Source organism: Canis lupus, chromosome 8 (genome assembly GCF_011100685.1).
Source record: "Canis lupus familiaris isolate Mischka breed German Shepherd chromosome 8, alternate assembly UU_Cfam_GSD_1.0, whole genome shotgun sequence".
NCBI lineage: Eukaryota > Metazoa > Chordata > Mammalia > Carnivora > Canidae > Canis > Canis lupus.
Window position 1 is genome coordinate 5,632,078 of NC_049229.1, and position 13,700 is coordinate 5,645,777.

At 35.7% G+C, this 13,700-nt stretch overlaps 1 long non-coding RNA gene across 1 annotated transcript; it reads right to left on the reverse strand.

The window, feature by feature from the left end:
• Window positions 1-801: 801 nt before the first annotated feature.
• Window positions 802-13,397, reverse strand: LOC119872981. The gene is made up of 4 exons (XR_005362813.1): window positions 13,286-13,397; window positions 12,678-12,825; window positions 11,774-11,813; window positions 802-929 (listed from the first exon to the last, which is right to left on the reverse strand). It is a non-coding gene; the product is annotated as an uncharacterized LOC119872981 (long non-coding RNA).
• Between the last annotated feature and the right edge of the window lie 303 nt (window positions 13,398-13,700).

The following is a 13,700-nucleotide window of genomic DNA, read 5'->3' on the forward strand; positions in this document are numbered from 1 at the left end:
TTTCCCCCAAAAGAAAAGCATATGGCTAAAGTGTTGCCACTTATCAAACTCTTTACAGCCCCTACCCATCCTGGGGCCTATGCTGTGCATCAAGTTTTTCAGATTCAGGAACACAAGCAGAAGAGAAAAATAAAGGATAGGCTATAGGGTGAAATGAATTCATTGTTTCCTATAGGGGTAAAGTTTAGGATGAATATGCAGATCAAAGGGCCATCCTATGTCAGTTTTGGGTGGCTTCCACAGATACTCTCACACCCACTGACATTCCCAAACAGGTGTACAAGTAAGTGGAAACTTTTCACAACATTAGCCCTTTCCACTTTCCAGGAAAGCAAATATTATCCTCTTTCTACATCCCACTTTCAGATTTTACTCAGTTCTCCTTTGTAATTTCATATTATAAGATATTGGGAAAAGCAGATGAATATACAAACTCCTCCACTCAAACTGGTCAAAGCGTCCTTGCCCAGACATTGTAAACTATTCTCAACTTTGTGTTAACAGCAACCTGTCAGATACAGATGACCTCGAAGATAGCCCCCCAAGTGATGGGCCTAATTAAAAGAAAGCATTCAAATTTTATAATGTTCATGTTTACCTGCAGCAAGACTCTTATTATCATGAAATCCCTGCTCAATTTACAGTGCTTCTCTCAGCCTCTACACTTCCTTAAAGGAACTCTTTTAATGCTCAGAATCACACTTAGAGAGCAGGATTAATCTGCATATAGCTCTGATACTCTAAGGAAGACAAAATGGGTCTTCTGATTAATGTTTTGTTTGGGTGCATATCACTTACCCGAAGCAGAAAGGCTTGTTGCAGAATTGAAACATCTTTGATGTAGGCTGTTTACTGTCATGTTCACACATTCCCAAGAGACTCCAAAGTGGGTCTGCTGCTGATAGTTGCTTTGTTCACTAAGAAGAGACCTGTTAATCAAGCATCAGGATCAGCTGTATTGCTAACTTTCTGTTGGACCAGAGGTTGGTAGGACCCTTGGCACTGACATGAATTAGCATCAATCTGTTGCCTGCCACCCAAAACTAAGTACCTTTATTTTGTTAAGATAAAAAAAAAAGTGGAAATTTTAAAGACAAGGAGTACCAGGAAGCAAAGAACAGAAGCTCTCAAAATTAAATTTAAGAGAGAAGTTATTGCTGAAGGAGCTAGAGATCAATTGAAATGATACAGGGAAACTAGCTGACAGAGAAGATGAATGTTTCCTGAGCATCCCTAGCATTCAATGGAAATGTTCCATAATCAGCAAAAAATTGAAAAACACACTAGCTCATGTAGCTCTGCTTCAATGGGATGGAATATGAGAAAGTTTGCAGCAAGAACTCTGAATGCCAATATTACTTTTATTCAGAGACTCAATCTGAATGAAATATTGTGTATGTTCTTATTTATTTCAAAAAACATTTCAAAAGACTCAGGTTTTTAAAAAAGAGTTATGAGTTTGGTGGATGTGTTTCTGAATTAGACTGCTTCAGCTGTATATGGGATGAGATGCACTCCTGCTTAAAATACTTAATGGCATTTGGGTTTAATTTTAGTTGGGTTCAAAGAATCTTTCAGGTTGATCTGATTTGGAGTTCAAGGTTTTTCCAGTTAAAGTCTCGCTCCTGTATAAGCTGGAGAGAGTATGAGACTAACATATTCTGAATGTGAAGAATCAAATCTTTTAGGTATATTCTATTAGATTAAGTACACAAAGTTTGATTCACGATGAGTTCATACCAAAGTCAGCTAGAGTAATATTAAAATTGAAACGAGAATGCTGTGTTCAAAGATAAGTCATACCCATTATGGTAGCTACTATAAAAAAAAAAAAGGCAGAAAATAACAAGTGTTGGTGAGGATGTGAAGAAACTGGAATCCCAATCCTGGTGTATTCTGGATTGGAATATTGAATGTTGCAGCAACTTTGGAAAATAGTATGCTGGTTCCTCAACAAATTAAAAATAGAATTACCATATGAACTGGCAATTTCACTTGGGAGTACATACTCCAAAGAATTGAAAGCAGAGACTCAAAGAGATATTTGTACATCTACATTCACAGCAGCATTATTCACAATAGCCAAAAGGTGAAAGCAGCCCAAGTGTCCCTCAACAGATGAATGGATAGATAAAATGTGGTATAGACATACAGTGCAATATTATTCAACCTTAAAAGAGAAGGAAATTCTGACTTGTGCTACAACATAGACAAAGCTTGAGGACATTATGCCAAGTTAAATAAGCTGGACACAAAAAAACAAATATGGTATCATCCCATGAAGCTCCTTGTGTAATCAAATTCATAGAGATAGAAAGTACAGTGGTGGTCATTGTGGCTGGAAGCAGGAATAAAGAGCGTTTTTCTAAAAAGTTCTATTTATTTATTTGAGAGACAGAGAGAGAGAGACAGAGAGAGATATTGAGCAGGGGAGACAGGCAGAAGAAGAGGGAGAGAGAATCCCCAGCAGACTGCACAGAGCCCAGAGCCCATCTTGGGGCTCTATCTCATGACTCTGAGATCATGACCTGAGCTGAAACCAAGTCGGATGCTCAACTGACTGTGCCACCTGGGTGCCTCGGGAATGGAGAACTTTATAAAAAGACACAGAATTTTAGTTTTGCAAGATGAAAGAGTTCTATGGATGGATGATGACAATGGCCCTGGAATAGGGTGAATGTACCTGATGGCACTGAACTATAAATGTAAAAAAAAGGTTAATATGGCAAATCTTATGTTGTTTGTATTTTGCCACAATTAAAATTGAAAAGAAATTGCTATTCTGGTGAAATGATGGAAAGAATGTTAGTTCTATATTTTATTTGGATTTATTATTACCTTAAAATACTTCTAAGATAATGTGAACAATTTTCTGAGAAAATATCAAAGCTTTGTGTATTAGACTCAGTCAACTCAAGTCACTTTATTTTAAAAATAGTAAAAAAAGTAATTCTCTTTTTTTTTAAAGTAGGCTCCATACCCAACATGGGGCTTGAACACACAACCCTGAGATTAAGAGTCGCATGCTCTAAGGACTGAGCCAGCCAGGTACCCCAAAAAGGTAATTTACTTTTAAGAGCATAGATGGTAATATCATGAAGAATAAATATCTGATTAATTGGCTTTCACCAGAGATTTTTAATATTCAATCAACTATTTATTTGTCTCTATATAGGAAGTATTGTATCTTTTTATTGTTGTAGGTTTACAACTCTCATTATAGAGAAAAGAGTAAGAAAATAAATTTCTAACAGGGCACCACAAAGTTGAACCTACTTAGACACCACACCTCTGGATGAATTAAAGTTGTATTTAAAATACTTTGAATGTGAATATTGAAGTGTTGCCCTACTTTGAAAATGTATTTGATTTTTAAAAACAGATTTATTGGGCTATAATTTGCAAACCATAAATGTGCAAGATTTGTAAGTGTATAATTGAATGATTTGAATAAATGTAACCAGTTGTGCAACCATTATCACAAATCAGTTTTAGAACATTTTCATCAAACCATAGTTTTCCTTTGAGCCTGTTTGCAGTTAATCTCTGCCATTGCCCTCAAGCCCCAGAAACTACTGTTCTCTTTCTACAGTTTTGCCTTTTCTGGGAATTTCATGTAAAACAGAATGATACAAAATGTTGTCTTTTGTCTAGCTTACTGCACTCAGCATACTGGTTTGAGGTTCATTCATATTGTAGCATGTATCAGTAAATCATTCCTTTTTATTGCTGCATAGTATTTCGTTGTGTGAACATACCATAATATATTTATGAATTCACCACTTGATGGACATTTTAAGTGTTTCTAGTTTCTGGCTACTATAAAGAATGCAGTTATAAATATTCACATGTAAGTCTTCAGGTGGACAACAGTTTTCACTTTAGGCAGATACTAGAATCTAGAAAAATGAAATTTATGGGTTATATGATAAGTTTGTATTTAGGTTAAGAAACTGCTAAACTGTATTCAAAAATGTCTAGAACCATTTTACATTCCAATTGCAATGCATGGAAAAATCCTAGAAGAGAGGACAAGAAGTTTCTCTGACATTGGCCATAGCAACACCTTTTTCGATATGTCTCCTGAGGCAAGGGAAACAAAAGCAAAAATAAACTTTAGGGACTACATCAAAATAAGAAGCTTACGCACAACAAAAGAAACAACGAATACAACTAAAAGAAAACCTATGAGATGGAAGGGGATATTTGTAAATGACACATTTAACAAAGGGCTAGTATCCAAAATATATAAAAAACTTATAAAACTCAACACTCTAAAAATGAATAATCCAGTTAAAAAATGGACAGAAGACATGCATAGATTTTTTCCAAAGAAGACATACAGATGACCAACAGATACATGAAAAGGTGCTCAACATCACTTATCCTCAGGGAAATGCAAATCAAAACCACAAAGAGATATCCCCTCACACCTCTCCAAATGGCTAAAATCAAAAGCACAAGAAACAAGTGTTGGTGAGGATGTAGGAAAAAAGGGATCCCTGTGCACTGCTGGTGGGAATGCAAACTGATGCAACCACTCTGGAAACAGCATGAGGATTCCTCAAAAATTAAAAATAGAACTACTCGGGAGTACTTGAGTGGCTCCGTCATTTAAGCCTCTGACTTGATTCCTACACAGGTCATGATCTCAGGGTGATGAGATTGAGCCCAGGATTCTTTCTCCCCACTCATTTCCCCTCTATTCCTCCTCTCACTCACTCTATCTCATAAATAAGAAATAAATAAATAAATAAATAAATAAATAAATAAATAAATAAAATCTTTAAAAAAATGGAATTACCATATGATGTAGGAATCACATTACTGGGTATTCACTCAGACTATGAAGACACTAATTCAGAGGAATACATCCACGCTTATGTTTATTGTAGCATTGTTTACAATAGTCAAACTATGGAAGCAGCCCAGGTGTCCATTAATTGACAAATGGTTAAAGAAGAGTTTGCATACATCTATAGTGGAATATTATTCAGCCGTAAACAAGAACAAAATCTTGCCATTTCCAACAACACAGATGGATCTAGAGGGCATAATGCTAAGCAAAATAAGCCATTCAGAGAAATACAAATATATGGTTTCACTCATACGTGAAATTAAAAAAAAAAAAAAAAACAAACAGCAAGCAAAGGGAAGAGAGAGAGAGAGAGAGAGAGACAAACCAAGAAACAAGTGGTTACCAGAGGGGAGGTGAGTGAGAGGATGGGTGAAATAAGTCAAGGAGATTAAGAGTACATTTATCTTGATGAACACTGATTAGTATATGGAGCTACTGAATCACTATATTGTAAAAAAAAATAAAGAATAAAAGGTCCACAATATTTCACATTCCCATTACAATGTGTAGAATTCATTTCTCCACATCCTTGCCGATACTTGTCAGTCTTCTTGATTATAGCCGTTCTGATGGCTATGTAGCAGTAGCTCTTCAAAATTTTAATTTGTATTTCCCTAATGACTAATGATGTTGAGCACATTTTTGTTATAATTATTAGCCTTTGCATATCTTTAGTGAAATAGTTTTCCACTTTTTAAATTGAATTGTTTATATTATTATTAATGACTTGTGTTTATATATTTCAGATTAAGTCCTTTATCATGTACATTATTTGCAAATATTTTCTCCCAGTCTATGGCTTGTCATCTTATTTTTAATAATGTCTTTCAAAGAACAAAAGTTTTCCATTTTTATGAAGTCCAATTTATCAAATTTTTCTTTTATAGAATGTTCTTGTCATATCCAAGAAATCTTTGCCTAAAGCCAGACCATAAAGATTTTTCTTGTTTTCCTCTGAAAGTTTTATAATTTTAGCTCTTACTTTTAGGTCTGTAATCCACTTTTTTTGGTGATTTGTTCATATGATAAGTGGTAAGGGTCTAAGCTCTTTTTTTTTTTTTTTTTGCATATGAATATTCAATTGTCCTAGTACCATTTGTTGAAAATTCACCAATGAATTATTGCCTTAGCACCCTGTTGAAAATCAATTGACCGTAATTTAAGGATTTATTTATGGGGACCCCTGGGTGGCTCAGTGGTTGAGCAACTGCCTTTGCCCAGGGCATGATCCTGGAGTCCCAGGATCGAGTCCCAAGATCGAGTCCCACATTAGGCTCCCTGCCAGGGAGCCTACTTCTCCCTCTGCCTGTATCTCTGCCTCTCTCACTCCCTCTCTCTCTTTGTCTCTCATGAATAGATAAATAAAATCATAAAAAAGATTTATTTCTAGACTTTCTATTCTGTTCCATTGATCTATTTGTCTATCCTTATGCCAACCCCACAGTTTTGATGCTGAATATTTACACTAAGTTTTGAAATTGGATGGTATAAGTTCTCCTGTGTTGTTCTCCTTTTAAAAATTTATTCTAATGATTCTAAGTCTTTTGTGTTGAATTCGCTGAGAAATTTGGAGAGAATTGCTCTCTTAAGAATATCAAGTCTAAAAAAAAAAAAAAAAAAAAAAGAATATCAAGTCTTCCAATCTATGAATCTGGAAAATCTCTCTGTGGATCTTTAATTTCTCTTAGTAATATTTTGTAGTTCACAGGGCACAGATCTTACATTTCTTTTGTTAAATTGATTTTTAAGTATTTTATTTGTTTTTATATTATTATGAATAAAAATTATTTCCTTGATATGATGATATTCAGATTGTCCATTGCTAATATACAGAAATAGAATTTATTTTTTATATTGATCTTATAGCTTGTAACTTTTAAAAACTCATTTTATTGGTTCAAGGGTTTGGGTTTTTAAGTACTTTTTAAAAGGAGTTTCTATTTATCAGATTATGTTGGTCTTTGAAAAAACACTGTTTACTATTTCTTTTGAATTTGCATCCTTCACATGCTTACCCTTAACTCCTTCAATTTGCCTTCCATTCTGACCACTCAATAGCAAATGTCATAGGTATCTGTTCTTTGCCTGTGGCTTTCAATACTTCTAACCCTGGCCGTAATGAAGTTAGAGAAAGCAAACTTGTCAAATTTGCAGAGAACCCAAAATTTGAAGTGAAAACAAATGAGATAACAGATGAAAATCAGGAATTAGAAGTTCAAGAACTGATTGAAAAACAAGGGATGACAAACACAAAGACAAGTAATTAGGTTTTGGAGACTAATTGCACAAGTAGTGTGGTTTGAAGCCTCCACAATTGTTTCTCTCCCCTTCTTGTCTTCCCAAACACCCCACCAGAGGGATTCATTTAATGCCTAGATGCAGGTTTACATCATCTTTCTTGTTATGATGTTTAAGCTCTTCTACCAGATAATATTCATGAGTGTTTGTACCCTGCTGCATGTCAGAGATTAGGTATTCAATAAATAGAAGCTTTTTCATTTCAAACCAAGTATTCTCAGATTCCTCTTTCTTCCTCGAGCTTTCTTTCTAAAAAATTCTTAGCATTTGTTTATGGAATCACAATTTTTCTTTGTTCTGTCATAAAAAAAGGGAGAGAAATGTTGGTTCTTTGTATCCTTTATCCTCTGTATCCAGTCATTTAGTGACTTCATTTTATTAGCCAGTTCAGGCTGATAATAAATTACATTGACTGGGCGACTTAGACAACAAACATTTATTTCTCACAGTTCTGGAGCACAGGAAGTCTAAGATCAAGGTGCCAGCACATTGGTTGTCTAATGAGGGCTTTTTTTTCTGAAGATGACCACTTTCTTGTTATATTACATGACAGAAAGAGAGAGTATGCTCTGGTCTCTTTTCTTATAAGGACACTCCTCTCCTCATGGTGGTGGTGGTGGTGGTAGGGGGTAGGTAGACCTCATCTAAACCTAGTTACCAACCAAAGCCCCACATCCTATAATATTATCCCACTGAGGGTTAGAATTTCAATATGCAAGTTTTAGGGAAATATTCAGTCCAAAATAGTTATGCTAATTACTTTAAAACTTTATCTTTTTAATTTCTGCTTCCACTGCCCTGGCCATGTTCTTTTTCTCTTATGCCTGTACTATCACAGTAGCCTTTAATGTTCCCTTGAAATTGGCTAGAACACAGGGTTTTAGATTCAAAGATAAGCAAAAATGAGCAAAAATGAGCAGTTTAATTGATTTTGATTTACTCTTGAAAAAGCTATAAACAAGGGAAAGTGTATTTAAAAAGATGATGCAAATATGTGATTGCAGTTACCAGCTTTCTTTTCTGTCTTTGGGAGGCATGCTCAAATGCAGTTACAGTAAGCCTTTTAAAATCTAAAATAATATCATATATTACTCTGTTCCAAACCCTTTCCAAGACCTGCATTTCATATAAAGTGCAAGTCAAAGTTCTTACAGTTTTTCTACAGGGCCCTACACATCCAGCCCCTTTAACTCTGCGATCTCATCTCCTACTAACGTTCCCTGGCTCATTCCATCCCAGAGTCACTGGCTTTCTTCCTGCTCTACAAGCTAATGCACTTCTCTTCTAGGGCCATTATGCTGATTGTTCTGCTTGGAACACTCATCCCCCAGATATTTGCAAATCTTTGCTCACATGTCATTCTATTAACAAGGCCCATCCTGCTTAACTTTTTGAGACTTACAACTCATTTTTCCCCTCTGTTATCCTCAACCTCCTTATTGAGCTGTAATAAACTATACTACTAAACTACTGTGTTAGCTATTTATGTACTTAAATATTATATTTATTGACCGTGATTCTGTTTCTTCTCGTTGGGAAATAAGTTCCAGGAGGTCAGAGATCTTTGTCTAGTACTGTACCTGCTGATACACAGTATGTGTAGGGTAAGTAATTTTTGAATGGATGAATATCTCAGCCCTGGGGCAAACTTCTTTTTATACTTGCTTTTGCTTCAGGGTCCAGAAGTTTTCCTTTTAGGTCCCCAGGGGTCTTTCACCCTTCCTAGACACTTTTTCATCTAAACTTACCAGAACCCAATTCATCTTTCACCTTATTTTTCCTCCCCGTGTTCAGGAGGCTTAACACTTTTTGGATAATACTTCAGTCCCCATGAAAACCCTGGCCAAGTGAAAATCTTTCCCATTTCTACCTAATTACATCCTAACGCCACATGAAATAACCATATTATACTGTTGTTATTTATGCTATGTATCTCTATAGATTGTCTTTCCAACAAGTTTAAAGCTTTGGGTGAGAATCATACCATGCTATTTTTTTCATGATCTCCAAAGGTCATCATACACAGAATGTCCAAAATATGTTGTTAATGTAAAGCTAATTTGATTAACTCAAATTTGATTGGAAATTTCTTTCCTTGGCAATGATTAGCAAATCATTGATTCATTTAGCCATACTCAAAATATTTTCTGCAAGTATAAGATCAAATTTTGCTAAATGTACCTAACCTATTAATATGAAACCCATAATATGCTTTTCTAAGAAACCATCTGATATTTTCTAGTAAAATCAGCCAGAGATTTTTTGAGGTTTGTATGGATTGTATACATTTCATTCAAATTCTGAAGGGTAAAGCCCTCCAAAAATATGCTGTGTGCATATGCTTGGTGCCAAAAACATAATGGTAAACTACAAAAAGATGCAGAATAATATCTAATAATTATTGTTTTGAATAAATTACATGCTTCCAAAATGATTTCACATTATGTGTCTTGGGAAATGGGTCACTTTTCAAATTTGTGTTTATTACCTAAAAGTGTTAATGTATTAATTCCACATGGGATTTAGGAGCTCTGAGATTTCGTTGTTACACCTAGTTTGCTTTAGCAAATAATGTATCTTTCTATGATAATAAAATATCAATTAATTATATATATATGAGTCTGATAGGACATGGCGAGAGTCATTCAAATAAGTTAACTTCAAGTTATTGCATATTGCCCAAGAAACTAAATTCTTCACAAGCTTTGTTTCTAAAGCAGAAAAAAAGCATTGGGAGAGATAGAGGGAGAGAATTATATTGGGTAGTATTGACTGGTACTTAGAGTATGTGTCTCTTTTCTGTAATTAGATTTCTTTATTTCTCTCAATTAATAGTTTGTCCATCATTTGGTCACCCTATAATTGGTCACTTAGTTTTATTAATTTCCTTCATTTCTCACTTTAATGCTTAAGAACATTAGAGAGCCTTAATTTCTCATTTAAAAAATATGTGAAATGTATTAATTTTTAATATTTTAATATTCACTCTGTCTGATAATCAAAGATTTCATATCTGTGTTGTTTTGAAAATAATTATTATTTTAAAATAGGTTATTAATATTCATATGATTTTCTTTACACTTCTTCCTCTGGGTAAAATGCTCAGAATGATTTTCTTATGGCAGTGGTAAGCACCCAGTGTCATACTATAGAAAGCTCCTCCCTGGTCTCCTTGCACTCACCATTTCTTTCCCTGCCTTCCAAGCCCAGCCCCACCACCTCCCACGCAATCTCTACTCTTCTCTCTGCCTCTCTTCCAGACCCTCTGTACTTCTCTTTCCAGACTTCCTTGGGGTTCACATAAAAGAGGCACTCAGCTGAAGGAAGAACATATAACTGAAGTCCTCTCACATAAGATGAGGTAGAAATGCCAAAGGTGTCTCTCTTGAGTTTAATCAGCAGCATAGCACAGACTCCAAAGCTTGGGCTCATATACTGGATTTACTTCTCACTAGTGTGTGATCTTGTTTCTTAATTTCTAAAATACTCAGATTTCTTAATTTTTTTAAAGATTCATTTATTGACAGAGAGAGAGAGAGAGAGAGAGAGAGAGGGAGGATGGATAAGGGAATCCTCCAGCAGACTCCTGGCTGAGCATGGAGCCCAAAGCAGGGCTGGATCCCAGGACTCTGAGATCATGAACCAAGCTGAAATCAAGAGTCAATCACTTAACCAACTGAGCCACCCAGGCACCCTTCAGTTTTCTTAATTGTAAAATGAAGATAATAAAAGTCTATACTTCATAAGGCTGTATAAGGATGAAATGTGCTAAAACTTAATATATATAGAATCTTAGTTGTAACATATAATGTATAAAGTATTCAGAATAATCTGTGGCACATAAAGAATGTTAGTTATGCTATTACTATGTAATTATTAGCATGCTATTATACTATCGCTATAGCTAAGTAATAGGTATACATTTTAACCAATACTATTATTAAACTTGTTCACAAATAATGAAGAGAAGGGGCTTTCGTGGCAAATCATGACAGAATGTGTTGTTCTCTGTTACAGAAAGATAAAAAACCTTATAAACAATGTCTCCTTGATCTTTAAGTACATATATAAATTCTACTAAGACAAAACAAACTGTAATTTAACTAGTAATTATAATCATTCACTGCAAACTCTTGATCAGCTTTTGTACTCTTTGCTTAAATTCACAAAATTTGTTTTTTCTTTAAGAAACGTACCAAACTGTCCAAATCTGTAATTTCAGTGTAGTCTACAGTTATAACTATGCAAACGCCACAGCCAAAAAAAAAAAAAAAAAAAGGTAGGTGCACTGATGGAAGCATACTGAAACAATAGGAAATTCAACCCTGCTGGAGTTTTTACTTTTCCTTACATTTTGCTTCAGACATACTAGAAACCAATGTCTTTCTTTCCCATCATATCATCACTAGGTCCTTTTCACTACTTCATACTATTTTGAGAGTCTTGGTTGCAAAATTAGGAATTCTTTGTTCTCAATAAAAATTAAAGAAATAAAAACAGAGGCATATAGAAATTGCATACTTAAGATCGGCATTTATAGATTGAGATACCAATAGCAATATTAAAGACACAAGGATGGATAATTGTGATAATTTTTTCATGTAAGAATCAACTCACATTTACTGTGTGCTGATGAAGGGTTCTGGGCTAGTCAACCCTGCAGTAGATTAAAAAAAAATGTATCACTCATTTTATCATGATCTTAGGCATACTACTACATGCTGGTGAGACAACAATGAATAAGACACAGTCTAGGTCCTCACAGTCACATGAGAAGCAAAGCTACAACTGTCAAGGATCTTTAACTTAATTTTCAAAAAAATCCATGGTGTACAGAATCTCACAAGTTGAGTGAAAGAAATCAGGCTCCAACTTTGTGTTTGCATTTGAATAAGATTCAGAAAGAGGCAATAGAAAACTATGGTATTAAAATTTAGGAAAGTGACTACCCTAGGGGTGGATAATTGGAAGCAAGCACAAAGTAGGCTTCTTCATATAGGTCTTTATTATATGGGGTTGTTCATTTTGTGAAAATACATCTATATCTATGATTTGTATGCTTTTTGGTATGAGTGGTACTCCTCATTTATAAAAAAAAAAAAATCCTGTGATTTATTAGAATTCCAAAAGCACTGCCTTCACATTTTTCCAAATTTCTAGGAAGAGGTGTGAAAACATTTTCTTAATTTTCTCTTTCTCCAGGCCTCCTGCCTTTCGTGAGTGCTGCCTTCATGCTTTCTCTGGGCAAACTTAAATGTGATATAATAAGTACCCACTTCCTTGGGTTCTGCCAAATATCGATTAACATGCAGATTTCACTGGCTTCACAGAGTTTATTAGAGATTTGGGAAGTACATACAAGAGTGGTTCATGACCATGTCCACCCACCAATATAGAGTTCTAATGCACATAGTTCTAGATTCATCCCATATGTCTCATTTTATCTTTTCTCCTGCATATTCTTCCCACACCCTCTGTATCAGCTGTCCCCTGTGTACCACTTCCATCTTCTTCGATTTACCTGATTCCAGCTGAGCAGAGAAATTCTATGAGTGCTTTGACTCATTCTATTCTGGCAGCATCTCCTCTCAATCATGCACCAAGTGTTGAATGAGGTTCTTCCAATGCTGTGGCATGGGGTGCAGGGAAAGCGCGTGTGCGTACAAACCCTGAAAGTACAGGAAAGTTAACACCTTTTTCCATAATCCTCAATCACTAGGAGGTAAATGCTACCCACGGGCACTTCTTAAGTGGACAGTTCTGGGAGGTGGTCTATATGCTTTTCAGAGAAGTTTCTGGAATGCTGTTGCTATGGCGGTGCCTAATTTAATAATGTACACCTTTTTCTCCTTACTCGTTTTACTCCTGTTGATTGGTAACTCCTGCCCATTGTGATTACCTTCCAAATAAACTAGCTGTGCAGAAATCTTTGAAGCTTTGCTTTCTGCGGGGGGGGGGGGGGGGGGGGGGGGGGTGATGGCTAAAGCAATTGGTACCTAGCAAGCAGATATACAGGATAGGACTCTAGAACTAAACCATTTACCAGTCAGATGGAAACATGAAACCCACTGTAGTGGACAGTGTGGGGATGGTGAAGTCTGATACTATTACAGTAACTGAGTCTCTCACCTGCAGTGGAATAGGCTGAGTGGAAGGCTGGTGGAAGGCCAAGTGTAGCTCTAACACATCAGTGGTATGGGGGCAATGGTCATTTCAAGGATTATGAAGTGCACTGGCTGCTGTTCATGCTTTGGAAGAGTCAAGCAATGAAAATGACAAAGTTAGATCAGATAACTATCAAGTCAGGGCATGCTATAAAAGAAGGTCTTTGAGGGCAGCATCTAGAAAAAGCCTTATTTCCTGCAGCTACAGAGCAGATTTTACTCAAAACCAGATCCAGGAATTTCAAAAGAAAGTCAGTGTCCAGGCTTCAAAGTTTTACTATGCTTTGCTTGTGAATCCACAGCCTTTCTCACTATCACTGCAGTGCTTACATGGGCCATGAAAGGAAAGGCCAGTGTGGAGGAGTAGAAACTATGTGTGC